Genomic DNA, 12,258 nt, shown 5'->3' with positions numbered 1-12,258 from the left:
ACCTCTAGGTGGGCTTGAACCACCAACCTTTCAATTTGCAGCAGAGCATGTTAACCACACTACTCCCCTTCCTCAGGATGGGCACCAAATAAATGAGATCAAGTAACAGCAAAAATAAAAATGTTTCCTGGCCTGCAGTACCAGCTTCCCTGGCACTCCAACATCTGCTTCCTTGCAACTCCACTTTCCCACATTTATGGCTCAATAAACCGTGACATCTAGAGAGGAGCAGGCAAGGGGTAGTGAGCGGTGCTGGTCCTCAGTCTGGTCAGGTTACAGGAGGGGAGCTGGGAGGAGCCGGTCTTCCTTTCACTTTTGTGGTTTTTAAACATCAGTTGTTGAGGTGATATTCACATAACACTAAAGTCATCATTTTAAAAGGGCCTTAGTTCATCCACAGTGGCGTACAACCACCGTCTTCTGTCTGCTTCCAAAACCTCTCCCCCTATTGCAAAGTCAACTCCCTGAGCCAATAGTCGTCAGTCCCTACCCCGCCTCCTCTTAGCCCCTGGCAACCACCAGCCTGTGTTTTGTCTCTTATGGATTGGCCCATCCTGGGGATGTTATATCAGTGTCTGCTTTCTTGAGCACAGTAAAGGATTCACGCATGGTGTCGTTTTTATCCAAAGTTCAGTTGTTTTTATGCCTGAATAATATCCCGTCGTCTGGGCCATTTGGTTTATCCATTCATCTGTTGGTGGATATTTGGGATGTCTCTGCCTTTGGGCTATCATGAATACTGCTGCCATGAGTAATTCTGACTCATAGCATGTATACAGATTTTGGGGTAAACACCTATTTTCAATGCTCTTGGGATCTGCACACGATGAGTCTGAATTGATTCAATGGGTTTGGGTTTGCATGATGTCCTGTTAACATATCTAAAGTATGTAAGTCAAAACCTTATAAATAAAGCCTTACCCAGCTGGCTTCTAGGGGGCGTTCTAAAGTAGATGGTGGTGATTGTATGCCACCAAGTCAGTTCCAATTCATAGCGACCCTGTATAGAGTTTCCAAGGTTGTAAATCTTTGCTGGAGCAGAAAGCCTCATCTTGCTCCCCTGGGAAGGCTGGTAGTTTCGAACTGCAGACCTTGAGGTTGTCAGCCTGACTCAGAACCACTGTGGTACCAGAGGAAGGCCAGTGAAAAGGAGGAAGACCATCAGTGAGATGGGCTGAAACAATGGTTGTAACACTAGACTCAAACCTAGCAACAATGTGAGGATAGTGCAGGACCAGACAGTGTTTCATTCTGTTGCTCATAGAGTCATTACGAGCTAGAGTTAACTCCTCGGCACCTAACATCAGCAACATGGTAATTCTGCATGGGACTTCTTGAAGAGCGGCCGAACTGTTTCCCACAACGGCTGCTCCGTTGCCCATCGCCCCAGCTTCTTTAGCTTGACAAATCCAAATGTTTGACATCACCCGCCATTCAGCTGAGTGATCTGTCCATTCCTCTTCTCTGTCCTTCTCTTTCTTATTCGATGCTTGTTTTCTCTACTGGTTGCCAAAGTAATGTATGGTTCTGGTAGGAGAAGCCCTGGATTGCTAACCATAACATCAGTAACTCAAACCCACCGCCTTTCTGTAGAATGCTGAGGCTTTCTGCTCCCATATAGATTTACAGCTTCAGAAACCCTATGCAGGGTTGCTGTGAGTCGTAATGGACTCGAGGGTCGTCCACCATAGGTTGGTGGTTTGGGTTTGGTAGGATTTGGGCAAAGAATAGAAAAGGTATTTCCCACAATCCCACTATCAAGGAATCAACCGGGTTGACATATTGGCCAACTTCCTTCCTGTCTTTTATGTTGGTATATTTTAGCAATTGAGAGAATCCTGTGATTCTGCTTTTGACCCTATTCTAAGTACTTCCCACACTACTGACCACTGTCCACCTGTCAGTGTGTGATGGCTTGAATGTTGCTATGGTATTAGAAGCTATGCCTACTGGTATTTCAGATACCAGTAGGGGCAGCCATGTTTCAACAGAGTTTTCAGATTTAGAATAAGAAGAAAGGCCTGGCTGTCTTCTGAAAATTAACCAATGAAAACCCTGTGGAGCACACCAGAACACTGCCTCAGACTTGCTTACTCTGGAGGCGGCGTCGTTACAAAAGAGGGGTCACTCACTAGAGAAGGCCATTTGTTTTGCTTTGTTTTTTACTTTTTATTGTGAATTGAGGGAAGGTTTACAGAGAAGATCATCAGTTTTACATTCAACAAATCCCACACTTAGTTTTTATCTCTATGATTGTAACCCCCTCCAGGCACCAGCTTACCCCACTGCTTCCCTGGGGTTCCTAGTTCCAATCCACCCTCCTTCCCAACCCTTCTCAACTTTGTCTTGAGGTCACTGCTGCCCTTTTGATCTTGAATGGTTGACCATTCCATGGTGAGCAGACCTCACCAGTGTTGTTGTTCCCCTCCCCCCCCCCCCATATACCTATCTACTGCTTGGCTGAAAATTGGACTACAAGGATGAATTCTGTTCCAGACCTGAAGGGTGGTCGAGGACCATGGTTTCAGGTTCCTCCAGTTTCTTTCTAACCAGTAAACCCGGTCTTTTTTTTTTTTTATGAGTTTGAGTTTGGGTCCACATTTTCTTCTACTCTGTTGGGGACCTTCCAATGTGATCCCTTTCAGAGCAGTTGATAGTGGTAGCCCGATTCCATTTAGCTCTTCTGGTCTCAGGGTCATGTGACTCATGCTGATTTGCACCATTGGTCCATTGGAAGAGTTGATTCCAAGCATCTTCAGTTTTCATCACTCTTCTTTCTTTTTGCACATGGAGAAGCCAATAGTTTGCACCTTAGATCATCGCTTATGAGTTTTTAGGATCCCAGATGCTACTCATCAAAGTAGAATGTAGAACATTGTCTTTGTGGCTGTGTTGTGGAAGGTCATCATATCTGGTAAAATGGAGAGCCAGCGAAGACAAGGGAAGCCCACGATGAGAGGGATTAACCCAACGGCCGCAGCAATGGGCTCAAACATCACAGATGGTGAATGACAGGCAGGATCAGAGGACCAGATAGCATTCCCTTCTGTTTTCCACAAGGTCACCATGACCTAGTGGGAGAAAATGTGGAACAAAACTCAAAATTATAAAAAACCAGGCCAGGTTTACTGGTCAGAAAGAGACTGGAGAAGCCTGAGACTATGGCCTTTGACCACCCTTCAGGTCCAGGGACTTGCGAACGCTCAGCTACTACTAAGCAATGGAGCCAGGCTGGCTCAGCTACAGCCCCATTTACCAAACGTACTGTACACGCCGGTCCCCGTGAAACGCACTGGACATGCCTGACCTCAGTTCTTCCTCCAGCATCTCATTCCCACCTTACAGATGAGCTACCTGTGACCCAGTAACGCCCAGCTCCCAAGTACAGAGTCAGAGCTTCAACTCCCAAGTCCCAGAACGGCAAGGACAGAGGAACGTGGAGCCAGGCTCCAGCTGCCAGGCAAAGCTCTGCTTCCCACACCTGCCCTGAGAATTCTCGGAAGCCGCCACAGCTCAGAAACTTCACCTAATCCTGCTAATTTCTGCACTTGATGGATTGCCAGCCTGCTGATCTACCTGGGAACCCACAGGTTGTTTGAGATAGATGCCAAAAAACCTTGGGAGCAGCACCCTCTGCCCCACTGGGTGCAGAACCTCCTCACCTGCCCTTCCATGGGTCTGCTTCCCCAGCGGTTAGAGTGTTGGTTTACTCAGCAAACTCTTACTGAGCATCTACTGTATCCCAGGCGCTATTTGAGACTCTGGGTGGGCAGGAAACCTGTCAGATGAAACTTCTAGCAGCCTGGGAGCTGGTGCACCACCAGGGGAGGCAAGCACTAACGAAGTCTATTGTGAAGTGAGTCGAGGGGGTCCTGGTGGTACAACGGGGGAGCGCTGGGCTGCTGATTGAACGGTGAGCAGATAGAAGCCAGCAGCCACTCAAGGAGAAGGATGTGACAGTCCGCTTCCTTACAGAAGGCAGCTGTGTGTGTACATGTGTCTCTGTGTGTGTGGGTGTGCCTGTGTGTGGGTGTATATACATGTGCCTATGGGGGTGTATACATGTGTCTGTATGTGTACATGTGTCTCTGTGTATGCATACATGTGGGTGTGCCTGTGGGGATGTATACATGTGCTTATACATGCATACATGTCTCTGTGCACGTGTGTGGGTGTACCTGTGTGTACATGTATACATGTGTGTGTGTGCCTTGTGAATGTGTGTACATGTGTCTGTGTGTATGTGTGTGTGCCTCTGTGTGTGTGTGCCCTGTGTCTCCACATGTGTATGTGTCTGTGTGTGTGTGTATGTGCCCATGTGTGATCGGGCAGCACTAATCCAGGCCAGGGCAGGACCATGGTAGGAAGGACCTTGGCCACTTCTCTGAAGGAAGTCTCCAGGCAGTCTGATTCCTAGAAGGAAGGGCCACGCCCAGTGGTTACCTGCAGCCACCGGTGCCAACGACCAGGTGATTCTGCCACGTGTCCACTTCCAGGGAAAAAGGGAGTGGTCAGGCCACAGCTCCTGTGGGGTTTTTTCTTGGCTGCAGCAGCACCTGGTGTGGAGCAGATGGGCAGGCTGGAGGCATGGACTTTACAACCCCCCTCCAACCCAGGGCAGGGCTCCTTCTGCCATTCTGGGCAACACAGCCCCTGTTTCTCTATTGACCCCAGGGCCATAATACAATGTTGTTAGCTGCCATCAAGTTAGCCCTTGACACATGACAACTGCATGCACAATAGGACAGAGCCCTAGACCATCCCCATGAACAACTGCAGATTGGACCGTTGTGCTTGGTAGGGTTTACGTGGACTAGTATTTGGAAGTCAATCACGAGGTCTTTCTTCCAAACCTGTTCAGTATCAACAGGTAAGCCGGAGGTATGTAAATGAAGTGAAATCCTATGTGGGGTCTGCAGGTCTATTTCAAAGAGCCTGAGGGCAGCGGGGAGCTCTGTTGGGAGTTTTTAGGGGGACAAGATATATAAATAGAGCTAAGCTCCTTCCTTAAAAGGAGCTCTGATAGCGTAAGGGTTACGAATCGGGCTGTGAACCGCAAGGTCAGCAGTTCGAAACTACCAGCTGTTCTGCGGGAGAAAGATGAGGCTTTCTGCTCTCGTAAAGATTTACAGCCTCGGAAACCCTGTACAGGGTCACTATGAGTCGGAACCGACTCCACGGCACATAACAACAACAGCAACAAGTTCCTTAAAGTACATATTGATAAGTTCAAACAAAAGAAAACCCAATCTCTGGGGCTAGCATTGCAGAGGAAAGGCATCCAGAGCAGTAAGGGAGGATCAGACGGGGGACAGGAGCTTGATCAGGCTAGATAGGACCCTAAGGTGGACCCAGAGCTTTCTGCCCACTTGGGGGCAGGAACTGGCCTTGGGTTGGAGCATCGAGGGACACAGGAGTGAGGAACCTGGTGTGAAGGTGGGAGCCTGAAGGGATTCGTGAAATGGGTCTTGGCTTTCGCCACTAAGGCAGGGTCAGGATACAGACTTTCCCCACCAAACTGCTAGATAGGGAAGAAGTCTCTAGTGAGAAATTGGAAGCTCTAGCCTGCCTCTGTGTGTGGAGAGAGGACTGGCAGGATCATCTAAGGTCTGGATTGATACTTCTCTGCATTGCTGGACTCAATATGGAAATTATTTCTTCGCCAGAGTTCACACATATACATACACAAATCTCCCTGCTAAAGAGAAACTCACAATAGAAATTAACAGCCCCAGAGTGGGCTGGCTGAGCATGGGCTCCTGGGTGGTCTGTACACCCTGATGGCACGCCCACCACAAACCCCTTCCCCATTTACCAAAGTCTCCACTTGTGCTGCTTACAAATACCTGTGGGATCCAGAGTTAGGGGTTTTATTTTAGGGTTGTTTGTTTTTTTCTTTGTTTAGGTTGTTTTCAGTTTCACAAATTATTGGAATCTTGGGAAGAGAGTTCTTGTATACTGTGTACCCAGTTTCTCCTGTTGTTAGCATCTTCATTACTATAGCACAGTTCACTGTTAATGACCCAACATTAACGCATTCTTATTGGTTAAAGCCCATCCTCCTGGTGTTCAAACCCACCAGCTGCCCCTCAGAAACCTTATACAGGGTCGCTATAAGTCAGAATCGACTCGATGGCACTTACAAAGCAACTACAAAGCCCACCCTGTACTCAGATTTCTTCAGTTTAGCTATTCCTGTCCCAGGATTCCACATTACGTTTTAAGACATTATCTAGTCAAGAGGAGCCTAACCATGTTTCCTTTGGCTCCTCTTGGGTAGATAACATCATAGACTTTCTTGGTTTTTAGTAACGTGCACAGTTTTGAGACATGCTTGTCAGGGAGTCTGTAGAATCTTACTAAATCAAAATGTGCTTTCCTCATGATTGTATGGGGGTATTGTGTTTTGGGGAAGAAGAGGTTATCCTGTCATTTATTAAACTTTTTTTCCTTGTTTAGAAGTCTTTTTATCTCAAAATCTACTTGATTTCCTCACCACTCCCTGTCTTTGCTTTGTAGTTGACGTCATTATAAATTGGTATCTCTAGTTCCCTATTCTCAGTTTTGTAGATTTGTTCTACTTTGTATACTTACGTATCTGGATTGAGTACTGAGCAATGTTGTCATGTAAGACTATGTCAAATTGATGTCTGCTGTTGATTCTCAGTCCAAAGAATACCCTTTAGTATTTTTTTGTAAAGTTGGTCTGGTTATTACAAATTCCTTTACTTTCTGTTTTTCTGGAAATGTCCTAATTTTGCCATTGTATTTGAGGGACAGCTTTGCAGGGTATATGATTTTTGGTTGGCAGTTTGTTTTTTTCTTTCAGAGTTTTGTATATGTCATCCATTACCTGGTTTCTGCTGAGAAATCAAAGCTTAGTCCTATCGGTTCTCCTTTTCCTATTTCTAGAACTGCTCTCAGAATTCTTTATTGTCTTTGGTTTTGGAAAGTTTGATTAGGATGTGTCTTTGTGATGGAATCTATCCTGTTTGGGGTTCATTCAGCTTCCTTAATGGCTATGTTCTCATCTTCCAGAAACAATTGACAATTTTCTCGGTGTTTTTTACTGTTTCTTCCTGTTCTGTAATTCTGATTACCTGTAAGTTATTGAACTTCATGGTAACCCACATAAATCTCAGACTTTCTTCAGATTTTTTCATTCTTTTTTCAGATTGCTCTTCTAGTTTACTAGTATTGAGAGATTGCTTGCCAAGTTCACTAATTCGGGTTGCATTCATTCCAGTCTACTCTTTTGTCCTTTCAGTGAATTGTTTATTTCTGAGTTCTTAGCATTAATCTTCTGGATTTCTATTTGCAGATTTTATATTATTTCAAAATTTGCATTAAATTTGACTATTTGGTCTTTAGTGTTTTCCTAAATTCTTCTAAAGTTTTTTTCTGTTCTCCTTGCTTTCCTCAATTTTTCTGTCAGTCCGTTGGAGGCACCTAACTATCATTCTTTTAAATTCATTCTCAGTTGGTTCCATTGCCTTTTCTTCCTCAGAAACGTTTTCTGGCTCTGCATCTTTGTCATTTGTTTGAGCGCCTCACGCTTGTGTGAGCTAAAATCATCTGTTGTCACCTAGTCATTCGAGTGTTGTATTTGTATTTAACTGATGATTGCATGATTGTATGTTGGTGTGTTCTTAGGCTGTCACCAACTGTTTCCTGGAGTGACTAGAGAATGGAAGAGTGTGTACTATTTTCCATTCTCTGTTCACACAGCTTGGTTTAGGGTGGGTTTGACTGGCGTTGGCTGATGTTTGGTTTTGATCAGGTGGTATGGGAGCTGACACTGGCTCTTGTCCAGTGAGTGGAGCTTTTCCATCACCCGTGTTAATGTACACTGTCAAGTTGTCTTTCTCTACAAAGCTGCTCCCAAAATTTCAAGATGGCAGCACCAGTCAATCTCCTTTCATGGCCCCTGCTCAGCTTCTCCTCCTAATCGGTAGTCAGTCCACTTCTCTAACCTTTCCTCTGAAGCTCAGAGTTCCAGGATTGTCCTCTGTGTCTGTTTCATTAGGTCTCCTGCATCTTTATCGTAGAGGGTCTCTGTAGTATGTCAGCCTAGTCTGCCATCTTGCCAAAGACCCCATGGAATTGGTTTTGAGGAATTCACGGAAGAGCTGAGTTTGTCTCCTGGTCACATGGTAAGAAACATCATCTGAAAACTGTTTGAGTTCAGAGGATTCTAGAGCCTGAATGGAGAGTCTTCAAGGTTGTAAGTCCCTAAAAATTCTCTAAGAAGTGGCAGGAGGGTCTTCCCCAGGGGGTGGAATAGAGGTTTAGAAGGTCTTATTGGGTCAGGCACCCCTTAGTCATCAAAGTGACATCTGCACTTGGCCAGTTTTCAGACAATCTCTCTGTTCCTCCTCTTGAGGAGCCAGGCAAAATACCCAGCCCTGATGCCATGGTGGTTGAGCACTCAGCTGCTAACCAAAAGGTTGGCAGTTCGAACTCACCAGCTGCTTTGTGGGAGAAAGATGTGGCAGTCTGCTTCTGAAACGATTTACAGCCTTGGAAACCTCCTGGGTCTGCTCTACTCTGTTCTATAGGATCGCGATGACTCAGAATCGATGAAGGCAGTGGGTTTGGGTTTGGGGGGGTGGGATATGGACTCACAGGGCTGGGGACCTCATTCCACATCTGTACGAAACAGCTAACCCTTAGCAAGTGTCCAGAGCCGAGAATCAGCTACCTTTGCTGGGCACAGGTACACAGATGGTCAGATGAAGTCCTTGCCTTCTTGAACCCGGTGTGGTACCTTCACTTCCTCATTCAGCCCTGATCACAACCCCAGGAGGTCGGAATCAGATGGAGTGGCAGCCTCCTCAGGGTGGCATCGAAGCTGTCTTAGGCTCTGACTCCTGGTGACGTATGTATGTGTAGTTGACTGATGCATACCCATTCCTGTGCCAACTCATGATCCTTGGCATGTTGGAGTCCATTGTGGTCATCGTGTCTGACTGTTTCCTGGAGAGTTTCTTACATTTTCACTGACACTTCACCAAACAAACAGGGTGTTCTTGTCTCGTGACTGGTCTTTCCTGATAGCAGGTTAGTGTGGCTTCTAAGTGTCATTCTGGTTGTATTTCTTCTAAGACTGATGTATTCGTTCTTCTAGCAATCCAGAGCATATTTGATATCTTCAGCAACACCCCAGTTCGGATGCATCTGCTCTCCTATCTTCCTCTTTCATTGCTTTCACATGTATACGAGGTGATAGAAACACAGTGGTTTGGGTCAGGCGGGCCTCAGTCCTCAAAGTGACATCTTTGCTTTTTAAAACGTTGCTGCTGGGTGTCATCAAGATGACTTCAACTCATAGCAGGCCCATGTGACATAGCAGAACTACCGCAGGGTTTCTTAGGTCATGGTGCTATGGGGTAATGCACTGGACCACAAGGTCGGTTTGAATCGCAAAGTCGGCGATTCAAACTCACCAGCCACTCCTTGGAAACGCTACACAGGGTCGCTATGAGTGAATTGATTGAACAACACTTAACAACAACAACTGTCCTTAAAGGAGCAGATCATCAGATCTTTCTTTCTTGGAGCCGCAAGTGCCATCAACCATGGAGCCACCAACCAAGCGCCTAACCGTTGGGCCATCAGGACTCCTTCTGAAACTTTAAAGAGCTCTTAAAACTTTTAAGGAGTCCTGGTGTTACTGTAGAATAAGCATTTGACTGCTAACTGCAAGGTCTGAAGTTCAAACCCACCAGCCACTCCACAGGAGAAAGATGAGACTTTCTGTTCTCGTAAAAATTTACAGCGTTGGAAACCCTCTCCAAGGTTCCTAAGTTACAATCAACTCATGGTAGAAGGGGGTTTTCGCCATTTGATTCTTTGCTGCTTCTATGTGTGTTCTACTATGTACTGTGCACGTTGCAGTGGGATGTACCGTGCTGTTCCCCGAGCTCACAGAAGGAGTCCCCCAACCCAGGGAGGAAGGAGGGGGACAGCCTGGAAGTCACGGTGCTTCTGGGCTTGAAGAATGGCATTTTTTTCTGGAGATGGTGGCATGCCTGTATTCAAATCCTGTTTTCCTGTACTTCTTCCATAGAATGGGGATAATGATATTCCTTCCTGCTGGGCACTGGGAGGGTAGAATGAGAAAATGCTCGTGGCAGAGTAGCTGGCAAGGAGTCCAGCTAATGGTCGTTGAGCTCGTTACTAATGAATGAAGGGCTGGACCAGATGATGAGTCATAGGAGCCAGGCACCGGTGATTGATCCAACGAGATGAATGGACACATGGACCAATGAATGAAATATTTGCTCCCAGAGCTACAGAGCTGAGACCCTGAGGTGGGGAAGAAGTGGGTTACCTGAGTCAGCTCCCCACAGCTCCAGCTCATGAAAAGGTCAGAGGCCAGATGACAGCTCCCCTAAATATACACCCCTTCTTAATCACCCCTAGCAGGGTTCCCCTGAGTCAGCCTCCAGCTCACACTTCCTCCCCAGACCCAGCCACCATGAATCAGGGATTTTCAGGGGAAACAAGAACCGAAGGACTCAGCAAAGTAGCCCAGCCTGGTGTGTCTGGAGCTGTGACCCGGCTGGTGGGGGGCAGAGGGGGGAGTGTCTCCTGACACTTCCCTAGTTACAGAGGGAACCTTGCCCTTGGGACGAGGTAGCCTCTGCCCATGGCTTCAGGGCTGGGAGATCGCTGGGGTGGGGTTGGGGTGGCCCCACTGCCCTGTTCACCCTGGGCAGAGCTGCTTACCTTACAGTCAGTTACTCTGGCCACCGTGACAAGTAGCAATAAGAACAAGGGACATTCACTGAGCCGGCTGCAGTGCCTCAGGTCCTCCTTCAGCTCCAATCACAATCCAGGAGTTCAGATACAGATGGAATCAGATGGAGTGGCAGCCTCCTCAAGCCCAACCTCAGATATGTGTCCATCCCTCCACTGGACTCCTGGTATGACGCTGTAAGGAGAAGCCCTGGACTGCGGGCCACAAGATCAGCGGTTCAAACCCACCAGCTGCTCCCTGGAAACCCTGTACAGGGTCGCTATGAATCAGAATCGACTCGATGGCACATAACAACAACAATTGTACAGAAGCCCAAGGCCAAGGGATCAAAAAGAAAAGGAGCGCCGTGCTCAGCCGGTCCCAGGAAGTGAGGGAGGATGAAGCATCCCAGTCTGAGAACAGGGGTGCAGGGGTGCAGCTGAAGCCAAGTCACTTTGTGATGGACCCGTGAACTGGGGGTGGAGCAGAGGTGACATCAGTGATGGAGGGCCGCCTGCGTCCCTGGTGATCCCCGGACCTGGGGAATTTGGTTCCTGGGGATCCCCCCCCCGTTGAAGGCTAGGTAGGGGCTTTCTTGTTCTCTCAATGAGGCCCTTTTGGGAGTGTATGGTTACACCTCCATCCATCGGCCCACTCATCCAGGGAGTCCCTCATGGAGCTTTCTGCAGAGACTCCAGAGATGAGAGGGGGTGTTTAATGTGAAAAGGGGGAGCCAGTGAGGGGGTGAAGCCAGTAAGGAAGAGTTGGTGGAGGTGATGTTTCAGGCAAAGTCCTGTATGGTCTTCTCCCTCCAAGAGGTTGTCTTTCTAGAAGGCCAAGTCACCCTGTTTCTGGGAATTGGGAGACCAGGCAACCACAGAGAGATTCAGATGCTTCCTGTAGGAGGAGTGGGCGGGGGGGGGGGGGGCGGGGAAGCTTCCCCAATACCTCCATATTCACATGGGCACACAGGAATCCTTCATTCCTCTGACCTGGAACTCAGGGTCTGGCTCGAATCTCGACCCCAGGGATGAGGCGTCTCCTGTCTGGCTCTGTACCCAAACATGAGGCATGAATGAGCAGGTACCATCTTTCCCATCTTGCAAAGAGAGATTAAATAACTTGTCCAGAATGATAGAGCAACAGGAGACAGAACAGGATCCGAACTCAGCACCAAAGGACTTGTTCTGTTGACCACACCTTGATTGCGTCAAGACATGCTTGTTGGAATGACAGGCTCGGAGAAATTCATTATGATCTATGTCGGCCATGGATCCCGCCCCCCGCATTATAAGTGATGATTTGGAATATTGCCTCATCAGGGAAAATGCCAGGGTGTATCCTGAAAGGAAAACTCAGATTGCAAAAGTGTGAAAACAAATATCCCATTTTTGCTCATTTGAAAAAGTTATTTGCATAGCAAAATGACTAGAAGCCAGTCCTATCAGAAAGTCTAGGCAGCCTCTGGTGGGAGTGAGCTGAGACCCCAGGTGTCCAGCTTTCAGCCTTCTGCTTCT

This window comes from Chrysochloris asiatica, unplaced genomic scaffold, assembly GCF_000296735.1.
Source record: "Chrysochloris asiatica unplaced genomic scaffold, ChrAsi1.0 scaffold00102, whole genome shotgun sequence".
Classification (NCBI taxonomy): domain Eukaryota; kingdom Metazoa; phylum Chordata; class Mammalia; order Afrosoricida; family Chrysochloridae; genus Chrysochloris; species Chrysochloris asiatica.
Note: the sequence above shows the minus strand (reverse complement) of the source record.